This window comes from Jatropha curcas, chromosome 1 (genome assembly GCF_041381405.1).
Source record: "Jatropha curcas cultivar XTBG-Jc1 chromosome 1, XTBG_Jcur_1.0, whole genome shotgun sequence".
Taxonomy (NCBI): Eukaryota; Viridiplantae; Streptophyta; class Magnoliopsida; order Malpighiales; family Euphorbiaceae; genus Jatropha; species Jatropha curcas.
Window position 1 is genome coordinate 18,917,227 of NC_143151.1, and position 12,821 is coordinate 18,930,047.

General features: G+C 34.2%; 1 long non-coding RNA gene across 1 annotated transcript; it reads left to right on the top strand.

The window, feature by feature from the left end:
- Nucleotides 1–9,084: 9,084 nt before the first annotated feature.
- On the top strand, nucleotides 9,085–11,558 carry LOC149499096 (uncharacterized). The gene is made up of 2 exons (XR_016318466.1): nucleotides 9,085–9,686; nucleotides 10,399–11,558. It is a non-coding gene; the product is annotated as an uncharacterized LOC149499096 (long non-coding RNA).
- Nucleotides 11,559–12,821: the final 1,263 nt, after the last annotated feature.

Sequence of the window (12,821 nt, forward strand, 5' to 3'; positions counted from 1 at the left end):
AATGTCCAAAGTAACGGGATGCACAACTACCTCATCTTTGCTCCCTACCCAAGCTTCCACGCCTTGGTTCATCCACTCTTCGTCACTATCCCAGACATTCAACACCATAACATAGATATGCTCCAATAGCATCTCTCTTCCTCCTCAATTTCGGCCAACACCACCTGGGGAGTCTTTCCAGACTTAACCACATATAAGTTTTTAGGAGGCAGCACATTTCAGAAATTGGGAAGTGGATTAGTCCTCGTGCTTGGCTTTGATTTTTTTAGATCAGCCACTTTACCATCATCTATTAAGTTTTGGATCTTATGCCTCAATCACAAGCAATTGTCAATGGTGTGACCCTTGCTTTGCTGGAAGTGGCAATATGCATTCTGATCAAAATTCTTTGGCAAAATTGTTGGAGGTCTCGGTGTAAGCGGTCGTAAAAGACCCATCAATTTTACTTTCTCAAATACTCTAGAGAGAGGAGTGTCGAAATTGGAAAATCTTCTCATCATTGGCACGTTGGTAGCTCTCAAGTCTAGAGTGGCAGCTGTTATGTTCTTGTTAGTGCTTTGGGTCTTGGCAGACGAACTCGACCCTTAGAACCTGAATTTACTGAAACTTTCTAGACGATTCCCATACTTTCTATCTTCTCTAATCTTGTCCTCAATGGCGGTCCCCACCTCGTATTCTTGTGAAAATTCAGTCAATGGCATGTAATGCAACTTTTCATGGAAGGTCGGCAGAGTCCCCTTGATAAAAATCTTAGTCTGCTCCTTGCTATCTGGATGGTTCCTCATCTGTGTGACCTTGGCTGTCCACCTAGCCATGTAATGTGTAGAGGTCTCGTCTTGTTTTTGCATAGTTGCTTCCAAATCCCTCAAAGTGACGCTCATTTGAAGGTTGTAGGCATACTCTTTAAGGAAAACCGTGGTGAGCTCATTTCAATCTCTTCTCACCTTCTTTTTGAGATTGTAGTACCAAGTTTGGGTAGACCTAGTTAAAGATATCGGGAACATTTTTAGAATTTCCCTCGACGGCAGACCCACCAATTCCATAATCGACTTGTATTGCATGAGGTGCACCTTAGCATCACCATTCCCATCATACTTTGCTACTTTTGGCATCTTGTAGGTCATATGGGTAGTTTGCTTTAACTTAAGCTCCTCCTCATTATCATCATCTCTGTCCACCTATTAGTCATGCCCTTGGACTTCACAAAGATGTGCAGCTTCTCAAACTTCTTGTTTAGCTTTTCAAATTTTTTTAAAACAACTGGCTCAGGCTCAGACTTCCTTGTAGGCATCTTCTTGGCAAAAAATTCTTCATCTTGCTAAGTTTCATCCACGTGCTCTTTTCTTTCAGACTCAACGTTAGCCTCTTCATCTTTAAATACTACTTGCTCTTTACCTTAGTCAGAGAGTAGGAGCTTTTCAAGGCTAGTTGTCATTATCTTATCAATCATCTTCTCAAGTTTACAAACGGGAATGCTTGGCTCAGCCATTTTATCAATAGAACTAGAGGCTAGAGCTGACAAATCTATTTGAACAGGAGAGTATTCAATCTCAAAGTGGGAGCCCGAAGAACGAGGAAGTGCAAAATCAGAGATCAGAGGGGGTTGAAGGTTCTTCAACTGTGACCAAGCAATCGTTCGCTCTTAACCAACTGGCTTCTTGAGGAGCTTTGTTCCTTCGGGGCACTGTCTTGATTGCATAAAATAGTGTTAGCAAACATGACATGATGCATGTATGCATGGATGTATGGAAATGAAATGCCATACAACAATGCGATCATACAATTACAACATCATGAGATACAACTAATGTTATATTCCATCATGGCTTTATTACGACTGCTCAAATCCACAATCGGAGAAAGGCTGTTGAGAATTGTTTGGAGCAAAACGTGCACTATTTTGTAGCCAAATACCTATAATGACCTTATTGCTCTTTTTTTATATCCCTTTCTTTTTGCCTCAAGTGTGACAACGCTTGAGCAGGGTTCTTTACTTATATACATTTGAGATTTTTCTTTTGCTTTTCTTTGTCTTGGCGTTAATAATAATTAGCTCAAAATATGCTCATTTCATTACTTTCCAAAAGTGAACTTTTTACATTAATCATTCTTTTGGGGCCCTAACTAAAAATTTACAATTCTTAATCTTCAAAGCCTAATAGGTTTGATATGGTTTTGCATCCTCTAGAGTGAAGTGGCCAATTTCCACAAGGCTGTTAGCAATATTGCGCATGAGCGTGAATCGCGCCTCCACACCTTAGAAGTCATGGCTTCGAGTTGTGCTTGTTTTATTTCAAGCAATAGTTGATGAGCCTCTTCTAATTGGTCTTCCTTTATTAGAGTTGGAATCGGAGGAGCTTCTCTCTTAGGCATTTGGGCTTAGGCTTTGTAATTAATGAGGCTCATTAGTAAATTAACGAGGAGCTTCAAATTTTTCGCCAATAGCAAAAGAAATATCCACATTACCCCCTTGATCATTAGTAAATTTACTGTTAATTTATAGGCAGTTAATTAACGATAATTAAAAAACTAAAATAAATAAAAAAGAAACAAAAGAGTCATAAATGGCTCTTTCAGCTACAATAAAACACTCATGGAAATAATACCCAGATCTAGAAAACCCAACACAGCAAACATCAAATAGGAAAAAAATCATTCCTCTCTCTCTCTCTCTCTCTCTCTCTCTCTCTCTCTCTTTACAATCCAAAGTCAAAAGGGTGGCGATCAGTTGTGGCTAGGGGTGGCCACGATTCCGGAACCGGCGGTTCCGGTTTCAGAAAAACTGGAACCGAAACCGAACCGAAAAGGTCCGGTTTCGATTCCGGTTTGGAACCATCCGGTTCCAGTTCCGGTTTCGATCCGGTGATAAAACCGACGGATCCGATCAGTTTTTCGGCGAATCGTATAATTTTAAATTTTAAATTTTAAATTTTGAAGACCGGTTTAAAAAAAAATTATTTGAACATAAAAAATTAAAAAATACACCTAAAAAATTAAAAAATACTTCAATTAAATTTATTTTTTTAAAGACTTGAACATAATTATTTTTTTTAAAAAAAAATTTCAACTGAATTTATTTTTTGTTTAAAAAAGTTTGAACATAATTTAAAAAAAAAAAGGAGGGCTTGAACTTAATTTTTTTTTAAAAAAAAAAAAAATTAAGTTGCCTACGTATCCTCTTGGGGTTTAGAGGAATCAAAGCCCACGTAGTTCTTACTTACCTCATACCAATTTCACCCTTTTACCTTAATCGCTATTTGCACCACCGGTTGATGTTCCCGTTGAGGACCCATCGTATAAATCATATAAATTTTCATTTTCTTTTGGATTTTCTTAGGCTCTTAGTTCGGCTTTGATGCAATCATCCACGCATGATTGTGCTTCTAATGAATCGGGTGTCATACGAGATCGTGTTTCATCAAGTATGTTTCCTCCTTGACTAAAAGCTTGTTCAACCGCAACAGTGGAGACCGGAGCTGCTAAAACTTGTTTTGCAATTAAAGAAAAAATTGGAAAAGTATTTACATGACGACTCCACCAATCTAAAATTGGAAAATCAGTATCTGCATAATCATCACCAAACTCAAAAGAAGTGGTTAGATAATTATCAAATTCAAAAAAAGAACTGGATTCCCTTGTTCTTTTTTGTCTTTGTAGTAAAACTTGTTGAGCAACATTAACACCACTTACCCTTTGTGTTGGAAATTGTTGAATATTAGATTGAGAAGAAGTAGAAGTAGATTAACTAGAAACTTGAACAAATTCATTATATAATTGCATAATATTTTGTTTAACTTCATGCATTACTACATTTATATTAACGTTATCTTCTACATCAAGATTTAATACTTCATAATAAATAGTCAAATAATCACATAAAACATCAATTTTACATCTAGAATCAAATACAATAGCAACAAGATAAAGGGGTGGTATATTTTTAAAATAAGATAACCATTTTTTTTCATTGAAAAAATACAATCTTTTAATAAATCATCATTTTCAAATTCTTGGAGTGCACTAACAATATTAATACACATAGGTAAAAATAAATGAGATGTGGGATAATAAACCCCACTAAATTTATAGGTAGCATCATTAAAAATTTTTAAAATATCTAAAATTTTTGCACAAATATCCCAATTTTGTGGATATAAATTAATATCGTCAATATTATTAGTAACAAAAAAAGCATAATAATTCTTTATAAGAAAAAGACTCGTTTTGTAATTCATATGTTGAATTCCAACGAGTTGGGACATCCCTTGGAAAACGTTTTGGTCTTTTATTATTTTCTTTACAAAATTTAGCCCAACTTTTCATCACTTGGGGATGTCCCCATAAATATGAAATAGCTTTTTTAATTGGAGAAATAAAATATTCAAGAATTTTTAAACCATCTTGTACACATAAATTTAAAACATGGCATGCACATCTTATATGAAAAAATTTTCCACCAATATTTGGTTCACAAATATTTTTAAGTTCAATAATTGATTTAGTATTTGCAGAAGTATTATCAAATGAAATTGAAAAAATTTTTTTTATCAACTTATATTCATCTAAAATTGAAACAATTATTCTATAAATACTATTTGCAGTATGTTTATGTAACATCCCTTCCCGGTCCACCCGTTAACTCAAATGAACCGAGCTGAGACGCTACATTCTGGTTGAACCTATGTCCTTTCATGCTAATATCATGTTGTATGCTGATTATGATGTCAAGCTGTTGCTTTTTACATTAGGAAAATATAGATATGTACTTAATATTTTTACAAGACATGATACTAATTTTCAAAATGAAATGGGCCCAACTGTGTGCCCTGTACATGCCATGATAAGGATAGACAGAATCAAAATATCCAAATGAGTAGCTACCCTGAAGACTGAGTCTTCCACAGATGAACTGCAGCAGTTGTAAGCTGATTCTCTACGGTCCAGTCTCGAAACCTACGAGTTAAATAAATAACTCGCTGAGCAAATAATGCTCAGTGGATATCTCAATTTAATAAGAAATAAAACAATAAACATATAAGCACACATATCATTATACTTTCATGATTTTACCTGCTGTTCATGATGCTGTATAAATTTTGCAACTTTTATTAACCATCGTATACTTTATAAATAATAAATCACATAACTGCATGGCTCCATAAGGTTATAGTGAAACCAAAGTGATAAGAAAAACTGTATGAACTGTATGAAACTGGATGAATACTGTATGGCTGGGCTGTTATGGCCCGTATATAAATCATATCCACTCAACAGCCTGTAGCTGGAGTACCAAACTGTATGGGGTGCAGATCTGCTATCCTATGTCGCGACATAGTCTTATCTACGTGGTTTCTACCTCACCTTAATGGAGCATATTATGTGTATTGTGATAATACAAGAATTATTTAGAAAATATCTAATGAGGACTAATGCATACCATTGATAATGTATAAAGTAACTTGCATGGAAATACTCTAGCTATTGCACCCGCGATGCAATTCTTACTAATATTTATAATGTGTTCTTGAAATCTGCCAGACAGCCTGTACATGTTTCACAAATCCTATCATAACTCTTTCTGTATATGTCCAATTTAGGTTATTCTAAATTCTATGGTTAGCTAACATCTTAAGGTACAAAGTTTTCTTCTATCACATCTCTTAATTACGTTGGCAAGGTAGTCACATATTGAGCTCAAGTAGCAACTGCCAGTCTGCCCTGCTGTTGGTTTCCAGCCTGCCCAGTTTATACTATTTTGGTCATATCTCTCAATTTATAACTCCAATTTAGGTGATTCTACATTCTATGGTTAGCTAACACATTAGGGTACAAATTTGTCTTCTACCACATCTCTTAATTACGTTGGTAAGGTAGTCAAACATTGAGCTCAAGTAGCAACTGTCAGTCTGCCCTGCTGTTACAAATTTGTCTTCTACCACATCTCTTAATTACGTTGGTAAGGTAGGCAAATATTTACCGAAATGAGCAACTTCCAGTCCGTCCAGACTGTTGATTTCCAGCCTGCACAGTCTGTACTATTTTGGTCATATCTCTCAATTTATAACTCCAAATTAGGTGATTCAAAAACTCATGGACAGATAAAACATAGAGGAACTTCAGCCGTTTTCTGATGATTTCCACTTTCTCTTCTGTTTCTCTAACCAAATCTGGACCCAAAATCTTCTTCTCACTAAGTTCTGTTCAACACACAGGTGTCCTGCATTTAAGTTACATCCCATTCTACCCCACTCTGGATTTAAATGGCTCGAACTGGGTTCTTGTTCGGCCCAACTCGACTCGACTCTATGCAACGATTCGATTCAGTAGGATGTTACAGTTTATCATCAAAAACACGAAAAGCAATAATTCTTTTTTGAATTTTCCAATCATCATCAATCCAATGACATGTAATACTCATATAAGAATGCATTTGCCAATGATCACTCCAAATATCACAACAAATTGAAACACGAATTTTCATTTGAAAAAATAAAAGCTCTAACTCTTTTTTTCCTTTATTATATAAAGAAATAATAGTTCGTTTTACAGTATTTCTTAGTACTCTTTTAGCAGAAGGATTTAAAGCTTTTTGACAATAATTATGAAAACCTACTTTTTCACCAAAACTAAAAGATAAATGTTCCATAGAAATCATTTTTGCTAATTCTTCTTTTTGTATTTTTTCAGAATATTAAAATAAAGAAAGGTTAGAAGATGCGTACCCGAAAATTTGTGTTTGAGACCGATCAACTCCTATTTTTGTTGGATGTTTTGTCTCCAAATGCTTCCAAAATGATCCACAGCCGTCCGCTTGTTTAAATTTATAAGATTTTCCACAATAATTGCAAATTACATTGTACATTTTCTCACCTTTGAATTTTTTCGTGAAATGAATAGCGAATATGTCGGAACTTTGTCTTGCTCTTCCAACAATTTGTGCTCGTTGCTCTTGCTCTTCCTCTTCCTCTTATTGTAATTGCTCATTAAATTCAGATTCTTGAGTTGGAATTTCCAAATTTTCATTTGGATATCCCTCAAAATTAAATTGGTTGGGAGTGAAATCATAGATGTCGTTTGTAGGGATAGATGAATATTGTGTTTCTCCAATCTTTCTCTTGCCCTTACCCGAATTTGAGTTTCCTCCACTTGCCATTATATGATAATAAGATATAATTTGGAAAATTGAATAAAAAAAATTAGAGAGAATAATAACTTAATAAGAGAGATTGTAGAGTAGAGAAGAATAAATGAATAATATAGAGTAGAGTGTAGTAAATTGTAGAGAGAGTAAGTAGAGAGAGTTGAGATTTTTTTGTAATGAATTTGTAAATAAAATGAGGTATTTATAATAAATCCAAAAATTCAATTTTCCAAAAATAGCCTTGAAACTAGCCGTTATGTAGCCGTTTATGGCTGTTGGGAGGGGTAATTAAGAGATTTCACAACAAAATTAAAAAAAAAAAAAAAAAACTGGTCTGACAGTTTATAACGGCTAGAACCGCCGGTTCTAACCGGTCGGGGAACTGGCGGTTCCAGTCCGGTTCCGACCGGTTCTCTAGAACCGCTGGTTCCAGTTCCAGAAATTTGGTTCTGCAGCATTGATGACTAATCTTTGATTATCGTGGCCACAACTAGGGGTGGCCATATTACGGTTCCGGGAACCGAAACCGTGGGTTCGAACCGGTCCGGAACCGTAACCGGAACCGGTGAGAATCGGAATCGGAACCGGTGCCAATTCAACCGAAATTTTTTCTACTATTTGTTAGACTGTTCTGCTTCCTTGAAACCATCCTCAGTTTTTAAAATGGAAAGGGAAAAAAAAATGATAAGCACAGTATTGATTAAAATGGAAAGAAGAAAAAATTGAAAAGCATAAATATTAATAAAGCAGAAGCGAAGGACCTTTAGATGATGGTCCCTTTATGTCCATGCCATGGCCAATGTAGCAAAGTCCACTAATTTTACAAAGCACCAACAAAATTTGCATAACAAAAGAGAGAGTATGTGGCGGGGTGGGTGTTTGACAGCGATGTGTAAATGTAATAAAGATAAAGAGTACAATGAGGTTTAGGGATTATGAGGATAGAATTGCGGTTTAATTTTTTTATCTCTCCTTTGACCTTAATTTATTAGGTAAACTAACAGAAAATTGGGGGAAATTTTGACGGAAGGAGATAGGTATACGAGGGAATGAAAATTTAGGGAGATTTTAGTTAGTGTCTAAATATAAAATGAGGCATGTGTTAATTTCACTATAATTTAAGGAGGTGTTTTTTTTTTTTTCCTAATATATAAATATATATTAAACCTAAAAAACATTTTGACTTCCTTCCGTTGTTTAATTTTACATATAGAATTTTGTTTGTTTAAAAGCAAAGTACAGTATAATATTTTTCTGTCTTTTCTCCAATAATTGGACAATCAATATAAATAAATAACAAATTGCTAGTTGCCAATTGACAAAGCTCACATCCTAATATTTATCAAGATTCATCAAATCACAATTATTAAAATATATGATTTTTAATTTGGCAAAAGTTCGAAGCCTTTTTTTTTTTACCTTATAGACATGGAATTTTTTAATTTAACTTTTATTTTATGTAATTATATTGTGTATTGATGGGTTATTTTTGAGGATTATTTTGATTGTTCTTGTTATTTATTTCAAGCTGTGAACTCTTATTTAGGTGTGAGATTATAAATTTTTAGGGAATATATTAAGGCTTTGTCCTATAAAATTAAAATTGGAAAAAATGGGTTTACTTATTTTTTGGATTCTAAGTTTATATTTCTTTCTTCATTTTCATTTTTTTAATTACCATAGCAATAATTTTAAGATTAAATTACCCTATTCATGTTTACTTTCGTAGTTCTTTTGTTTTTAATATTAAACTGAAACGACCCGAAAAATTTTTTTCAAAAATTATTCATTTAAAAATTTAATCATAAATTCTAACCAATGAAATTCAGTGGAAAATAATTTTATTATTACCAATCAGACCCATAAATCAAGTGGAAATCTTGCAAACCAAGCAAAAACTGAGCCAAATTATTAAATTGAGCCAAACCGATTCGAATCTAACCGGAATTGGCCCAAAAAGCTCTAGAAACCTTGCCTTTTCTTTTCCTTTTCTCTTCTTCTTCTTATTCTTCTCCAGCGCCGCTCACCTCTCTCTCCTTCTCTTTTGTTTCCAGCCACCAGAGCCGATCGAATCCATCTTCTCCTCATCGTCGCGCCACATCGCTCTGCAGCTTCCTTCTCTCTCTATTTTCATTTTCGGTGGGCGCAGCAAACTGGCGACCTGCGATCTCTCTCTGACGATCGACGCAATGGCGCCTTCGCCGTCTCCGGTGACCTCGACACAATTGAACGGCTCCAGCAACTCCCTTGTCGATGGCATAATCTCCTTCACGCTCTGTTTGTTTTCAGTCTGCTAAACAGGCAAGTCGAGCCCGTTCCGATCAGTTAGAGGGCCGATCTCGCTCAACCAATGCCAAAAACGAACTCTTGAGTGAAATCCAAGCTAGGCGGAGTGAAGAGTGCTCGATTACGAGCAGCCATGGGCTTTTCGGCCACCATAGGCAGCGGCGACGGCAACAGTCCAGCGAGCAGCCGGTGAGGCCCCAGGAGGTGGAATCATCTCCTCCTTGCGCAGATCGTGGAATCATAGTCTGATTTTCGATTGGTACCCTCTAAGACCTAGTTCCTTATTTTTGGTATAAAATCCAAATTTAAAATTATTAGTTGATTAAGTTGATTTCGAATAAATAGTTAATTGAATCTGATTCTTGTTAAGGAACCTCAATAGATAAATATACTTAATTCTAAAAATTAAGAATACAAGTCATTTAGAATATTTTATTCTTTATGTTGTATTAGTTGGTTACTAAAGTAGACATAATTGAATGACAAGAAATTAGATTATTTGAATAGCTTTATATATAAATAGAAAATTTTTAATCTTATATAAATAAATTAAGTTTGATTAATTTACGGTATTTATGGTAGCCAATTGTGATTAATTAACTGGTTTAGAATTTTAGAATTATTAAGTGCATATATGTGTGTACATACATGTATTTGAAGTTTGGGATGTGATTATGTTTGGATATTGATATCATAAAATTAAATTATGTGACTGAATATTGAGGATGAGATTTTGATAAATGTTGTCAATGGCGGATGGGTTTGATAAGGATTTGCCCAACGGATGGGCTTTATATATTGTTTGTGATTTATGGATAGTCAACAGGTGGTTAAGTCCAGTTTTTAGAGGAGACTCTGTCAAATTTCCGACAGAATCTCCATAGTTCTAAGTTTAGCTAGTGGCTTAAGTTAAGTAATTTAATTTTGAATTCTAATATAAGCTTTTCTCTTATTTCTGTCTTCACTTTTAGATTGTATGGGTCTCTTCTCGGCTTCCCCAAGTTTGAATCAAGAAGAATTCTATCCTCTCCAATCACTATGAGAAATAATAAATAGTGCATTACCATTTGCATTATACATAAAATCATTACTATACAGAGCTTTGTTTTTAATTATTTATTTATTTTTATCATTTATTTATTTATTTTCAAGTATCAATTATTATATTATATTATTATTTAATAGTCTTATATTTATTTGAATTGGTATGTGAATGTCTATTTGTGCTCTTGCATGATAGTGTTTAATTATTTAATATGCTTGAATTTAATTGCATTATTTGATTATTTGCAATGTGATATATATTTGCCTTGTTTGCGTGGAATTGGGATGAAGTGGGTCACCATGGGTTTGTGAGGGTGATCTTCGATACCGTCGACCATGTGTGGGGAGATCGGCGCCCCTGTGTGCATCTGATGATACGGATTATATGGAAAACTACAGGGTGGCCTCCTGTTGGTATGGAAAGAAAAAAGAGTATAAAAAAAATGAGAAGGCTGATCAAGTGAAGATTAGACCAGTCGGCTATGTATGGGGGATCGGCTCCCTGGTGCACATGTCATGAGAGAATGGATCATGTGTGAGGACAGCTCATCGGGGGGTTTCGGTGACGCCACTAACCAATTTCCACTTGTTTGATTACCTAAGATGTAATTACTTGTTGATACTAATGTTGTGCCATATGCTTGACCGGCTGTATGTTCATTTTAGTACTTTAGGAAGCATTTCGTGTGAATGCTTGTATTATATAATAATTACTATTCATTATTAAACTCACATTTCTTTTGTTTAACTTTTCCAAGAAGTAGGTACTTCTTTGTCCCGGTTAAAGCTCTATCTCCTCCCCCGCAGAGCTAGAAAAGTAATTTTTATAGTCAGCAGTTATTTAAATTATGTAGCTATATGTTCTAAAACTTTTATTTATATTTATCTGTTAGTGAACTCCGCAGTTGTAGGATTATAACCGATTAATTTAGGTGGATGTTTAGTTATTCATTTAAGTGAACGCATGAACCAATTAGCCCATATTATGAATATTTTATATTATAATTGGGCCTGAGCTATAAAATGTTTAAGATGCTAGATTTGGTCCAAAATATAATATAATTATGAGATTTATTATTTATGGCAATATGGGCTGATTGTTTGAAATTCATATTATTATGGTTGAATTTCTGTGGTTCAGGCTTACTACGAGCCTCGAGGACCTTATACTTATCTGAGTCCTAATGCCGGTCCTGCCTATGGTTTCGAGTCGTGACATAAACATAGTAAATCTTCTTTTTTTCGCCAAGTGATTCTTAATTTTTTGTTGTGATAGATTTGCAACTCTAGGAGCTTAACAGTCATTTTAATGAAGTAAATATAGAGTTGCTTATATGTGCTTCATGCTTGAATCCAGTTGATTTATTCAATGCTTATGATAAAGAAAAATTGCTTCATCTTGCTCAGTTTTATCATGTTGAATTATCATCAGTCCAACTCACTATTCTTGATAATCAATTAGAGACATATAAGCTTGTAAACTAAGTCTAGTTGTGAGTGTTCTGAAGCAACTAGAATTAGTTTACAAGGTTATAACTTTAGCTTTGGTCTTACCTGTTGTAACTACATCTGTTGAAAGCACATTTTATGTTATGAAAATTGTGAAGAATTGGTTACAGAATATAATTGGACATCAATGGATGGCAGATAATTTGATCACGTATATTGAGAAAGATATTTTTGATAAGATTGACAATGACACTGCTATTCAATGTTATCAAGGCATGAAGACTCGCAGAATACAATTGTCAATTTTTTTCCTAATGTAATAAATATTATAGATATTTGATATTAACTGGCTACTTATTTCTGTTTTTTCGTACTTTATATATATTTTTATTTTTATGAAAAAATATTAAAAGTTTGCCACTGTGTTAAATCTTAGCTTCGCCCTGATGGTTGCTCTAAAAGAAATATAGGTATTGCGGGTTGCGATGGTTCTCTTAGAAATGCTGAATGGCTATGGCTTAAAAGTTTTGTAATGAGGATTGATTCTTGCTCTACATTTGATGATGAGCTTTTGAGGGCTTTCATTAGTACGGCAGATGGATTGTTGAAGAATTGAATTACAGGTAGATATATTATCTAATGAAGCTTTAAAGATGCCAAGAGATATACATATGTTGGAGAAATCATGTTCCTTGAAGATGATTTAATTGGATTATTCAACAAATAGTTTATTAATGTGGGTTTACATTCTCCTTAGTATAGAAAAATGAAAATTTATTACGTATTTAAAATAAAGAACATCGTACAATTTAAATTCAAAATATTTAATTAGTCTACAATATATATAAAAGTGGGAATACGAAGGAAGAATATTGGGGTTGATAAAAATACCCGACTAAAT